Below are 13,799 nucleotides of genomic sequence, written 5' to 3'. Positions count from 1 at the left end.
TAAGGGTTCATACCAAGCACCAGGAACCAGCCATGTGGATGAGCATCTAGGCCAGGATGCCGGAGCACATGGCCCAAAGGCCATGGGCATCTGGAGGCGCGGGGCTACAGCAAGCCCTGTCTTGGCAAGAGGCCAGGGAAGAAGAGCAGGCTAGGCACACCATGTCCTGGCTTTTAACCCACTCCAGAGGGGAGTGGTTAATTAACCTGATTGGCTGGTGGGCACCCAGGTGTGGCCAGGTTGGGGAATGAGGCCACACAGGGACGTGGCGAAGGCATCAGGTAGGGGTATGAGGTCACACGGGACGTGGCAAAGGCATGATCTGACAGTTCACAAATCTAACAATTTTAACCTGTATGCCTGCCTACTTCATAGCCACCCTCAAACCTGGGTGTAACATTGCAACCAAAGGGTAGGAAACAAGGAGATAAAATGAGTTGCCCTTCACCACAGTAAATGAACATTGGCAGATGAGCCCTAAGACAGAGCTGTCATGGTTGCTCCAGTAGCCTTGAGTCTCTTCTTCCAGCCCTGATCACCCCCATGCCCCGCCCCCCTACCATGCTCCTTCAGCCCTGCCACTGGTCTGAGGGCCTCCTTTAGAGCTGAGCATAAAGCGAAAACATCTTTATGTACCCAACTCAGAAGACTCACCATAACCCCAGCTCCAGGGTCAGACTTACACATGAGACTATGGCAGAAGATTCCAGAAGATGAGGTAGCTGAGTGGAAACTTTAGCTAAAGCCCATGTGGTTCAAGGATAAGGAAGGGGATCCAATTCATCTAAAAGCACACTGTCTCTGAGCTTTCTAGGTGCCCTTCCAGCTCTGCAGTGCTGGGGAGCAGTAGGAGTGGCTGACCCTGGACACCATGACAAACCCAGGCACTCACCCTACCTAGGAAAGAAGCCCCTGCCCACCCTGCCCAATGTCGCCAGGCTCACTCCCACACCATCTCTCCCAAGGGTTCCAGCCAGAGGACCTGCTTCCCTTCCAGATCTTCATCATCATAAATGCACAGCCTACACCTGACTTCTTTCCCGATGTTCCATGTTTTCCAGGCCTCCTGAATCGAAGGAGGCAGAAAGAAGACTGTGTTGAGGTGAAAGACTCAAAATGGCAGGGTGATGAGTGGAGCTCAAAGTGATGAGTTAGGGCCCAAAGAGTAGGATCGGGGAGGCCCAGGTCTCTGGGCAGAGCTTTGGGAATTGAACAGCCGTGGTGGGGAACCCAGTGAACTGCAGGACATCTGTTTCTCTATCTCCAGCCAGAGCTAGAATTCTGAGCCTAATTCATGGGAGCCCCTTTTTCAGAACTCAGGAATCTCTCCCAAGACTCTGGCTTCTAGTTCTTGTGTTGGTTCTTGAGCTCAAACAAACAAAAAAAGGAACTGGAAGCTTCAGTGAGACAAGGATCCTTTCAACTGACCCAGGGAAGCCCAGACCACTTCATCAGTTCCCACCTAGGAAACCTGCCTTGTACTGAGGGCGTGAAAGCCCTCCCCCACCCCCATCCCAGCTTGTCTGCCAGACACGAGCTTTCATGTCAGGTTATACAACAGCAGCCTGCCCAGTTTCCCTCAGCGTGCTCAAGTATCAACTTACCGAGGACACAGAGATCTTGCATAGCTCAGGAAGCATATCCTGACAGCCACAGAAAGGTAAGTAGAGACCCCCAACTCATGCCAGCAGGGCCAGCAGCAACACAGCCCCTTGCCCAGCAGCTCTGGGATACCTCTCAAATGTAAACACGTCTCCTCTTCCTCCTGCTTCCCTCTTTGTTTTCTTTCCTAAGGATTAAGACACTTCATTTTTACTGTTCCATAGATGGAAAGTGAGGTCTTTCTGGGCCGGCGCCAAGCACTGTGTGTTCCCTAAGGCTTGGAAACGCTCTGTCCTCTCCTCTGCCAACCATCCCACATGGTACCCCCAACACCCCGGAGTTGAATGCTCCCATCAGAGAGCATGAGGCTGCTGCAGCAACGGAGGTCCTTTTGCCAATCCACCCTGACCATCTGGAAGCCAGGGGAGGCTGGTAGACATCACCTTCCTATTGGAAATAGGCAATGAGGCTTCCTGGGGAGCAGAGGAGCTGGGAGGGAGGGAGGGGCAGGGCCTTCCTAACTGCCTCTCTAGAGGCCCCAACATCTCAGCACACCTTTCAGGCAGGACCAGGATCCTAGCTGATGAAGCAGAGACTGAGGATAAACATAGGCATCTTGTACAATCTCTCTCTCTCTCTCTCTCTCTCTCACACACACACACACACACACACACACACACACAAGCTGGTCCCTACTAAGCTTCTGGAAGAAGCAAAGCTATCCAGTGGAGAGATGGGACGCAGTAAGACGACTGAGCAGTGTCTTCCCTGAGATCTGGCTGTTCTCCACTGGTCACCTACCACACCCCAGATCTATTCTCTGCTCTCTCCTAAGCTCTGGGAGGCTGACCCCTGAAGACTACTTCTCCCATTGTTTTCTTGCTCCTAGAAGGATACGACCAATGGGACCCTCCAGGAGGCAACTGGAAAGCAGAAGAGGGTGGCTTGCGCTGCCTCTTCCTGGCAGGGGCCGTGTGCCTCCACCACCCCAGCTCCTCAGGGAGCTCTGATGAACACTGTTCCCTCCACTTGCCTCTGCAGCCCTAGGGATGGCAACAGTTTCCTGATGTTGCTTATTTCTGATGCCCCAACTTCTCCTTCTGCTTCTTTAACATCTTGCCTGTACTTCTATAATCAGCCTCTTCACTTTAAAGTCTTCTTGTCAGAACCATCTGCAATGAATACTGTGTCCTGCCAGGACCTTGCTTGGTGTACCCTATGTTCAATGCAAGTGTGCAGATAAAAGAAGGGGGGTGGGAGTAACCCCACAGGTCCCATTGAGATTGGGAGAAAACATAAATTCTGGCTAGAATTAGGCTGTCATCCCAAATGTTTACTGGAGATGGCTCTAGAACAAGGGCTCTCAGTGTGGAGTCCCCAAACCACCAAACCTGCAACAAAACCTGGAGATGGTTGCAAATGCAAATCCTTGGTCCCACCCCAGATCTACTGAGTCAGAACCTCTGGAAGTGGGGGCAGCAGTCTCGGCTCTAAAATCTCTGGAGCTGCAAATCCCATTAGGAAGTCTCCCTTTATCTCTGCCTTCCCTGCCTATTTCCTCTCCCATCTAAAAAAAAAAAAAAAAAAAAAAAAAAAAAAAGGAAAAGAAGGGAATACAATACAGTAACCAGATTTTCCAAAATCACAGAAGTTGAGTTCCTGTCCCCCTTGTAGATCCAATCATGACCCTGCAGATGGCATTTACCACCTGGACAGTAGCTTAAGCTAAAAGGGCACCGTGATAGGACAGCTCTGTGTCTTACTGTACAAAGGGGACAGATGATTTTTGATGCATCAGTAACCACTGCTTGCCTGGCCTGCGACTCTCTCAGATTCTTTGTACATAAACACATAAGCTCAGGGCAGACTGTTTGTTCTCAAGTGCATGAATCAATGGCGCCTCAGCTGCAGATACAGCCTAACCACTGTCTTCCAGCTGTGTCACAGGAGCTGAAATGCTGTGCTTTTCCGGGGAGAGGTAAGTTTTCTATGATCTCGCTGCTCACATGTGGCCCATTCGCACCCTCCTTACACCAGCTTCTCAAAAGCCAGTTCACACTTGTGATGGAAACCCTTAGACTCTGGGAAAGACACTTCACATCTGACGACCTACTGTACCAGCTGTGAGGCCATAGCAGCTATTTCATGCAGCATCTCTTTCATTTGTAAAAAGAAGGTCATATGTGTGTCTTTCAGTAGGAAATAAGAATTGATTGAGATGGCATATGTCCAATATATTAGCACAAGAAGTGGAAACACTAGTCAATAAAAACTCTTCCATTCCTTCTCCTGGAAGACAATGACACTGTATTGTCTACAATGAACTAGCTGGGTAAAGTGCTCATAAATAGGGCAGAGATTGGGGTCAGACTGTCTGCACTGGTCCCAGCATTGCCATTTACCATCTATGTATCTTCAGGCAATTTGCTTAATTTTATTATTAACTTGAAAACAAATTATCACTGGCATCACGGCTCACTTGGCTAATCCTCTGCCTGTGGTGCTGGAACCCTGGGTTCTAGTCTCGGTTGGGGTGCCGAATTCTGTCCCGGTCACTCCTCTTCCAGTCCAGTTCTCTGCTGTGGCCCGGGAAGGCAGTGGAGGATGGCCCAAGTCCTTGGGCCCTGCACCCCATGGGAGACCAGGAGGAAGCACCTGGCTCCTGGCTTCGGATAGGCGCAGTGTGCCGGCCGTAGCGGCTATTTGGAGGGTGAACCAACGGAAAAAGGAAGACCTTTCTCTCTGTCTCTCTGTCTAAATCTGCCTGTCCAAAAAAAATTATCATTAATAGCTTTATTAGCGTGTATTCCAAATGAGAAACAGAGACACAATATCTATCAGGTATGAGTCAACCAGCAGTGACAATGGGACAGAATATTTGAAATTGGGACCATAGGGGCTGGTGTTGTGGCACAGTAGGTTAATCCTCTGCCTGTGACATTGGCATCCCCATATTGGCCCTGGTTCGATTCCCAGTTGCTCCACTTCCAATCCAGCTCCCTGCTAATGCACCTGGGAAAGCAGCAGAAGATGGCCCAAGTGCTTGGGCCCCTATACCTATGTGAGAGACACAAAGAAGCTTCTGGCTCTTGGCTTCAGCCTGGCCCAGCCCCAGCCATTACAGCCATTTTGAGGGAGTGAACCAGTGGATGGAAAATATATATTCTCGCTATCTGCCTCTCTCTCTCTTTCTCTCCTCCTCCTCCTCCTCTTCTCTCTGTAACTGTCTTTCAAGTAAATGAAAAATACATCTTAAAAAAAAAAAAAGAAAGAAATTGAGACATTCATGTGCTTATTGTGTTTTGCTCATCCCCAACATTTGAAAAAAAATTTAGAAGTATCTTGAGTGAGTGTTTGGGGGGAAGGCAAGAAGATCAGCAATGAAACAAAAAGGGTATAAAGGTCACAGATGGAGCAGAGGACACTGAGCTAAGTGAAATCAGGCGTCACTGAAGACAAGCATTGGATGGTCCCATCAGGATCTCAAATCCTTTCACACAGCTGGAATCCACAAAAGTCAACCTCACAGAAAGGTGTCACTAGATCCTTGGGCACAGACATGAGAAAAGGGCATAAACACCCAGTTAGACTCCAGGGATAAGTTTTAGGGATCCACTGCACTGCATGGTGACCACATAATAGCAATATATTGGATATTTCAAAACGCTAAAAGGAATAGATATTTTAACATTCTCACCACACAAAAAAGTTGATAACATGATGGATATGTTCATTAGCTTGGTTCACTCTTTCCACAATGTATATATATATCAAAACATCACACTGTACCCTATAAATAGACACAATTATTAGTTGTTAAGAATAAATTTTGGGGCTGGTGCCATGGCTCACTTGGTTAATCCTCCGCCTGTGGTGCCGGCATCCCATATGGGTGCCGGGTTCTAGTCCCAGTTGCTCCTCTTCCAGTCCAGCTCTCTGCTGTGGCCTGGGAAGTGGAGGATAGCCCAAGTGCTTGAGTCCCTGCACCCACATGGGAGACCAGGAGGAAGCACCGGGCTCCTGGCTTCAGATCGGTGTATCTCCGGCTGTAGTGGCCATTTGGGGAGCAAACCATTGGAAGGAAGACCTTTCTCTCTGTCTCTCCCTCACTGTCTAACTCTGTCAAAAAATAAGAATAAATTTTAAAATAATTTTAAAATCTAGAGATAAGGCAAAGAAAGCCTGATTTGGCAAAACTAAGTCAGTCTTAAGGACTAAATTTTTGGAGTGGACACTGGATTGTGGTACAACAAGTTAATCTGCCACTTGGAACACCTGCATCCCAAATCAGAGTGCCTGGGTTTGAGTCCAGCCTCCAATTCTGCTTCTGATCAAGTTTCCTGCGAATGTGCATCCTGAGAGGCAGCAGATGATGGCTCAAGTAGTTGGGCTCCTATCCCTCACACTGGAGACCCATATGAAGCTCCTGGCTTTCGGCTTCAGCCTGGCCCAGCCCTGGCCATTGCAGCTATTTGGAGAGTAAACCAGTAGATGGAAAACTCTCTCTCTCTCTCTCTCCCCTCCCTCTACCTCTCTCCCTTTCCCTCTACTGCTATGCCTGTCAAATAAACAATGAAAGAACTGAGCTTTTGAAAGGTCCTTGTCCCAAAGTATCTTTCACAGGTGGGTTTACTGCTACTTGAAGAACTGTTCTCCATCCCCGAGACTCTGCAGAGTCATTGTAACCACCCCCACTCTGTTCCCGCCTTTCCCTGCCCTAAAAAGGAATCACCACTCTGCAGTGCTGCGCAGAAACTCACAGTCCATCTGCAATATTCACATATACACCAATGCTCACCAAACCCTGGACCAGGCACACTGACAGGAGGGAGCCCCCAGTTCTGCCTGGGAGAGTCTTTGCAGAGGACAGCAACTTTGGTGGCAAGTCTTAAGAAATAAGGAGGCACCTCTACAGGAGGCGGACTCCAGGCAAAAGAACAGCTCGCATCAAAAATGTGGAATAGCGGGAGCCAAGATGGCGGAATAGTGAGGGCGCGCACCGATAGTCCGGGAAAATTTAGTTTAATAAAAGGGGAGTTACGGTAGCCTCAGAAAAAAGAACCAGGAAAATATTGCAGACAAAACTCTTCTGGATCCAGTGGGCGTGAATCGGAGGACCTACTGGGAGAACAAGGTCGCCCACCGCGCACGAAAGCCGAACCGCAGGACCAAGCCGCGGGACTGAGCCGTGGAAGCCGAGCCGCGGGACTGAGCTGCGCAAGCTGCAGGGTCTGCGCGCAAGTGCTCGAAGGGGAGTGCAACAGCGGGGAGACTTGGGAAGTCCAGGGCTCCGAGTCCACACATCGGCGCTGGAAGGGGAGCAGACCTGCGTGGAGAGCGTGGGAGCCCACAGTTCGGGACATCAGCGGCAGACTCAACACACCAGCACTGGAACGCGAGCTGTGCAGAATAACTTCCCTGTTGAATCAAAAAAAAAAAAGAGAGAGAGAGAGAGAGAGAGAGAGAGGTTTACCACGCCTAACCTGGGAGTGTCACCTTTGGCACACCAAACAGAGCTCTCAGGCCACACCCATCTCAAGCCCTAAGGCTCCATCAAAAACAGATAGTCCACTTAATCTAGAGTCATAGTATAACAAGAAAAAGCACCACAGTGAAGAAACCAAATATCTCCAATATGACAAATAACAAACGCAAAAACCAAGGTAATAAAAACAAGGAAGTCACCATGAAGCCCTCAAATGAAAAAGACACCCCAATTCAAGATTATGAGGATGATGACATAGAAGAAATGCAAGAAGCAGATCTCAAAAAATTGATAAGAACATTAAGAAGTTCTCAAAAACAAATTCTTGAACTACAGAAATCCTTAATGGACAAGATAGAAAATCTCTCTCGTGAAAATGAAATATTAAGGAGGAATCAAAATGAAACAAAACAACTAGTACAACAGGAAACTGGGATAGTGACTGAAGTGAAGAATTCAATAGATCAAATGAAAAACACAATAGAGAGCCTTACAAACAGAATGGGAGAAGCAGAAGAGAGAATTTCGGACTTAGAAGACAGAGAACAGGAAAGGATACAGTCAGACCAAAGAAAAGAAGAGGAAATTAGAAATCTGAAACATATTGTCGGGAATCTTCAGGATACTATTAAAAAACCCAACATTCGGGTTCTAGGAGTTCCTGAAGGCATGGAGAGGGAGAAAGGATTAGAAGGCCTTTTTAGTGAGATATTAGCAGAAAATTTCCCAGGTTTGGAGAAGGACAGAGAAATCCTAGTACAGGAAGCTCACAGAACCCCTAATAAACACGACCAAAAGAGACCCTCACCACGACACGTTGTAATTAAACTCTCCACAGTGAAACATAAAGAAAAGATCCTAAAATGTGCAAGAGAGAAACGTCAGATTACTCTCAGAGGATCTCCAATCAGACTCACAGCTGACTTCTCATCAGAAACTCTACAAGCTAGGAGGGAATGGCAAGATATAGCCCAGGTACTAAGAGAGAACAACTGCCAGCCCAGAATATTATACCCTGCAAAGCTATCATTTGTGAATGAAGGTGAAATAAAGACTTTTCATAACAAACAGAAATTGAAAGAATTTGTTGCCACTCGTCCAGCCCTACAAAAGATGCTTAAAGATGTGTTACACACAGAAACAAAGAAACACGGTCATCAATATGAAAGAAGGTAAAGGAAGGAAACCAAGGAAGGAAAGCTCACAGCAAAAGATCACAGGGAATTCAAAGCATATATTAGAACTTATCTTTGGCAAATGGCAGGGCAAAGTTACCACTTATCATTAGTCACATTGAACGTGAATGGCCTGAACTGTCCAGTTAAAAGACACCGTTTGGCTGATTGGGTTAAAAAACAAAACCCATCTATTTGCTGCTTACAAGAAACACATCTTTCCAACAAAGATCCATACAGACTGAAAGTGAAAGGCTGGAAAAAGATATACCATGCCAACAGAAATGAAAAAAGAGCAGGCGTAGCCATCTTAATATCAGACACCATAAACTTTACCACAAAAACCATTAAGAGAGACAAAGAGGGACACTACATAATGATTAAGGGATCAATTCAACAGGAAGATATAACAATTATCAATGTATATGCACCTAACTACAGGGCACCGGTTTATCTAAAAGATTTGTTAACGGACTTAAAGGGAGACTTAGACCCCAATACAATAGTACTGGGGGACTTCAATACTCCACTCTCAGAAATAGACAGATCAATAGGACAGAAGATCAACAAGGATACAGTAGATTTAAACGACACTATAGCCCAAATGGATCTAACAGATATATACAGAACTTTCAATCCTACAGCTAAAGATTATACATTCTTCTCAGCAGTACATGGAACCTTCTCTAGGATTGACCACATACTAGGCCATAAAGCAAGTCTCAGCAAATTCAAAAGAATTAGAATCATACCATGCAGCTTCTCAGACCATAAAGGAATGAAGTTGGAAATGAACAACTCAGGAATCCCTAGAGCATACGCAAACACATGGAGATTGAACAACATGCTCCTGAATGAACAATGGGTCATAGAAGAAATCAAAAGAGAAATCAAAAACTTTCTGGAAGTAAATGAGGATAACAGCACAACATACCAAAACTTATGGGACGCAGCAAAAGCAGTGTTAAGAGGAAAGTTTATATCAATAGGTGCCTACATCAAGAAATTGGAAAGGCACCAAATAGATGAGCTTTCTATTCACCTCAAGGATCTAGAAAACCTACAGCAAACCAGACCCAAATCTAGTAGGAGAAGAGAAATAATTAAAATCAGAGAAGAAATCAACAGGATTGAATCAAGAAAAACATTACAAAAAATCAGCCAAACGAGGAGCTGGTTTTTTGAAAAAATAAACAAAATTGACACCCCATTGGCCCAACTAACTAAAAAAAGAAGAGAAAAGACCCAAATCAATAAAATCAGAGATGAAAAAGGAAATGTAACAACAGACACCACAGAAATAAAAAGAATCATCAGAAATTACTACAAGGACTTGTATGCCAGCAAACAGGGAAACCTACCAGAAATGGATAGATTCCTGGACACATGCAACCTACCTAAATTGAACCAGGAAGACATCGAAAACCTAAACAGACCCATAACTGAGACAGAAATTGAAACAGTAATAAAGGCCCTCCCAACAAAGAAAAGCCCAGGACCAGATGGATTCACTGCTGAATTCTACCAGACATTTAAAGAAGAACTAACTCCAATTCTTCTCAAACTATTCAGAACAATTGAAGAAGAGGGAATCCTCCCAAATTCTTTCTATGAAGCCAGCATCACCTTAATTCCTAAGCCGGGAAAAGATGCAGCACTGAAAGAGAATTACAGACCAATATCCCTGATGAACATAGATGCAAAAATCCTCAATAAAATTCTCGCCAATAGAATGCAACAACACATCAGAAAGATCATCCACCCAGACCAAGTGGGATTTATCCCTGGTATGCAGGGATGGTTTAATGTGCGCAAGACAATCAATGTGATACACCACATTAACAGACTGCAGAAGAAAAACCATATGATTCTCTCAATAGATGCCGAGAAAGCATTTGATAAAATACAACACCCGTTCATGATGAAAACTCTAAGCAAACTGGGTTTGGAAGGAACATTCCTCAATACAATCAAAGCAATCTATGAAAAACCCACAGCCAACATCCTATTGAATGGGGAAAAGTTGGAAGCATTTCCACTGAGATCTGGGACCAGACAGGGATGTCCACTCTCACCACTGCTATTCAATATAGTTCTGGAGGTTCTAGCCAGAGCTATTAGGCAAGAAAAAGAAATTAAAGGGATACAAATTGGGAAGGAAGAACTCAAACTATCCCTCTTTGCAGATGACATGATTCTTTATTTAGGGGACCCAAAGAACTCTACCAAGGGACTATTGGAATTCATAGAAGAGTTTGGCAAAGTAGCAGGGTATAAAATCAATGCACAAAAATCAACAGCCTTTGTATACACAGACAATGCCATGGCTGAGGAAGAACTTCTAAGATCAATCCCATTCACAATAGCTACAAAAACAATCAAATACCTTGGAATAAACTTAACCAAGGACGTTAAAGATCTCTACGATGAAAATTACAAAACCTTAAAGAAAGAAATAGAAGAGGATACCAAGAAATGGAAAAATCTTCCATGCTCATGGATTGGAAGAATCAATATCATCAAAATGTCCATTCTCCCAAAAGCAATTTATAGATTCAATGCAATACCAATCAAGATACCGAAGACCTTCTTCTCAGATCTGGAAAAATTGGTGCTGAAATTTATATGGAGGCACAAGAGACCTCGAATAGCTAAAGCAATCTTGTACAACAAAAACAAAGCCGGAGGCATCACAATACCAGATTTCAGGACATACTACAGGGCAGTTGTAATCAAAACAGCATGGTACTGGTACAGAAACAGATGGATAGACCAATGGAACAGAATTGAAATACCAGAAATCAACCCAAACATCTACAGCCAACTTATATTTGATCAAGGATCTAAAACTAATTCCTGGAGCAAGGACAGTCTATTCAATAAATGGTGCTGGGAAAATTGGATTTCCACGTGCAGAATCATGAAGCAAGACCCCTACCTCACACCTTACACAAAAATCCACTCAACATGGATTAAAGACCTAAATCTACGACCTGACACCATCAAGTTACTAGAGAACATTGGAGAAACCCTTCAAGATATTGGCACAGGCAAAGAGTTTCTGGAAAAGACCCGGGAGGCACAGGCAGTCAAAGCCAAAATTAACTATTGGGATTGCATCAAATTGAGAAGTTTCTGTACTGCAAAAGAAACAGTCAGGAGAGTGAAGAGACAACCGTCAGAATGGGAAAAAATATTTGCAAACTATGCAACAGATAAAGGGTTAATAACCAGAATCTACAAAGAGATCAAGAAACTCCACAAAAACAAAACCAACAACCCAATTAAGAGATGGGCCAAGGACCTCAATAGACATTTTTCAAAAGAGGAAATCCAAATGGCCAACAGGCACATGAAAAAATGTTCAAGGTCATTAGCAATCAGAGAAATGCAAATCAAAACCACAATGAGGTTCCACCTCACCCCGGTTAGAATGGCTCACATACAGAAATCTACCAACAACAGATGCTGGCGAGGATGTGGGGAAAAAGGGACACTAACCCACTGTTGGTGGGAATGCAAACTGGTTAAGCCACTATGGAAATCAGTCTGGAGATTCCTCAGAAACCTGAAGATAACCCTACCGTTCGACCCAGCCATCCCACTCCTTGGAATTTACCCAAAGGAATTTAAATTGGCAAACAAAAAAGCAGTCTGCAGCCTAATGTTTATTGCAGCACAATTCACAATAGCTAAGACCTGGAACCAACCTAAATGCCCATCAACGGTAGACTGGATAAAGAAATTATGGGATATGTACTCTTTAGAATACTATACTGCAGTAAGAAACAACGAAATCCAGTCATTTGCAACAAAATGGAGGAATCTGGAACACATCATGCTGAGTGAAATAAGCCAGTCCCAAAGGGACAAATACCATATGTTCTCCCTGATCGGTGACAACTGACTGAACACCAAAATGGAAACTTGTTGAAGTGAAAGGGACACTATGGGAAACGGTGACTTGATCAGCATAGCCCTGACTGTTAATGAACAACTTAATACATTATCCCTCTTAGTAGTTTTTTTGTCTGTTCTACTTAATATGACTGATTCAATTCTGTAATTAATACACAGTTATTCTTAAGTGTTGAAATTTAACTGAAATGTGATCCCTGTTAAACATAAGAGTAGGAATAAGAGAGGGAAGAGATATATAATTTGGGACATGCTCAAGCTGACTTGCCCCAAATGGTAGAGTTAGAAACATACCAGGGGACTCCAATTTAATCCCATCAAGGTGGCATGTACCAATGCCATCTCACTAGTCCAAGTGATCAATTTCAGTTCGCAATTGATCATAATGAAAGGACTAAGAGTCAAAGGGAGCACATAAGCAAGTCTAGTACCTGCTAACACTAACCGATAGAATAAATAAAGGGGAGAGTGATCCAACATGGGAAGTGAGATACTCAGCAGACTCATAGAATGGCAGATGCCCTAAATAGCACTCTGGCCTCAGAATCAGCCCTAAAGGCATTCAGATCTGCCTGAAAAGCCCATGAGAGTATTTCAGGCATGGAAAGCCAAGACACTCTGGCAAAAGATCTCTGTGAGTGAGATCTCAGTGGAAAGAACAGGTCTTCAAAGAAGGAGGTACCTTTCTCTGAAGGGAGGAGAGAACCTCCACTTTGACTATGACCTTGTCTAAACAAGATAAGAGTCGGAGAACTCAAGGGGCTTCCATAGCCTTGGAAACTCATGACTGGAGCATAGGGAGATTACTGATGCCATAGACAGGAGTGTCAATTGGTAAAGTCAACAACAGGAGTCACTGTGCACTTACTCCTCATGTAGGATCTCTGTCCTTAATGTGCTGTGCATTGAGATTTAATGCTATAATGAGTACTCAAATAATATATTTCACTTTGTGTTTCTATGGGGGTGCAAACTGTTGAAATCTTTACTTAATGCATACTAAACTGATCCTCTGTAAAAAAAAAAAAAAAAAAAAAAAAAGAAAAGAAAAGAAAAGAAACTATCAACTCCCAACTTGACTCTCACTGGGATTAAACATGACAATAGGTCTGATCTGATTTCATCATCATTAAAAAAAATCATCTATTATTTTTCACTTTATGTTTCTGTGTGGGAGCAAACTGTTGAAATCCTTACTTAATGTATACTAAGCTGATCTTCTGTATATTAAGATAATCGAAAATGAATCTTGATGTGAATGGAAGGGGAGAGGGAGTGGGAAAGGGGAGGGATGTGGGTGGGACGGTATGGGGGGGAAGCCATAGTAATCCATTATTCGTACTTTGGAAACGTATATTCATTAAATAAAAGTTAAAAAAAAAAATGTGGAATAGCATGAGGTATTCAAAGAACAGAAAACTGATCAGAGGAGCTGGAGCTGAGAGTCCACAGTAAGAAGTGAAAAAGCCAGAAACATTCAACCAAACTGTTGCTAAGTCCTCTCTACTCTACTCAACTGATTCTGAATCTGAATTCACTTTGGAAAAAATTGAGCATGGCTTACCAGTATAGTAAGTGAAGACTGACGGAGGCTACGTTATATACTACTGAACTCAAGT

The 13,799-nt window shown here is 44.2% G+C and overlaps 1 protein-coding gene across 7 annotated transcripts in view; it reads right to left on the bottom strand.

Moving 5' to 3' along the window:
• Positions 1-13,799, bottom strand: part of LOC149127282 (uncharacterized) — a 421,278-nt gene that overhangs the window by 277,997 nt on the left and 129,482 nt on the right. Inside the window, exon 3 of one of the 7 annotated variants that reach the window (XR_016231896.1) lies at positions 6,568-7,020. The exons of the other annotated variants lie outside the window; for them this stretch is intronic. The gene's annotated coding sequence lies outside the window, so the exon portion shown is untranslated. Of the gene's footprint in view, positions 1-6,567; positions 7,021-13,799 lie in introns of those variants that run through there. 7 annotated transcript variants of the gene reach the window in all.

The sequence above is a fragment of the Oryctolagus cuniculus genome, chromosome 3 (genome assembly GCF_051225735.1).
Source record: "Oryctolagus cuniculus isolate XC-2025 breed Fujian yellow rabbit chromosome 3, ASM5122573v1, whole genome shotgun sequence".
NCBI classification, from domain to species: Eukaryota; Metazoa; Chordata; class Mammalia; order Lagomorpha; family Leporidae; genus Oryctolagus; species Oryctolagus cuniculus.
This window is presented reverse-complemented; position numbering and strand designations above follow the sequence as displayed.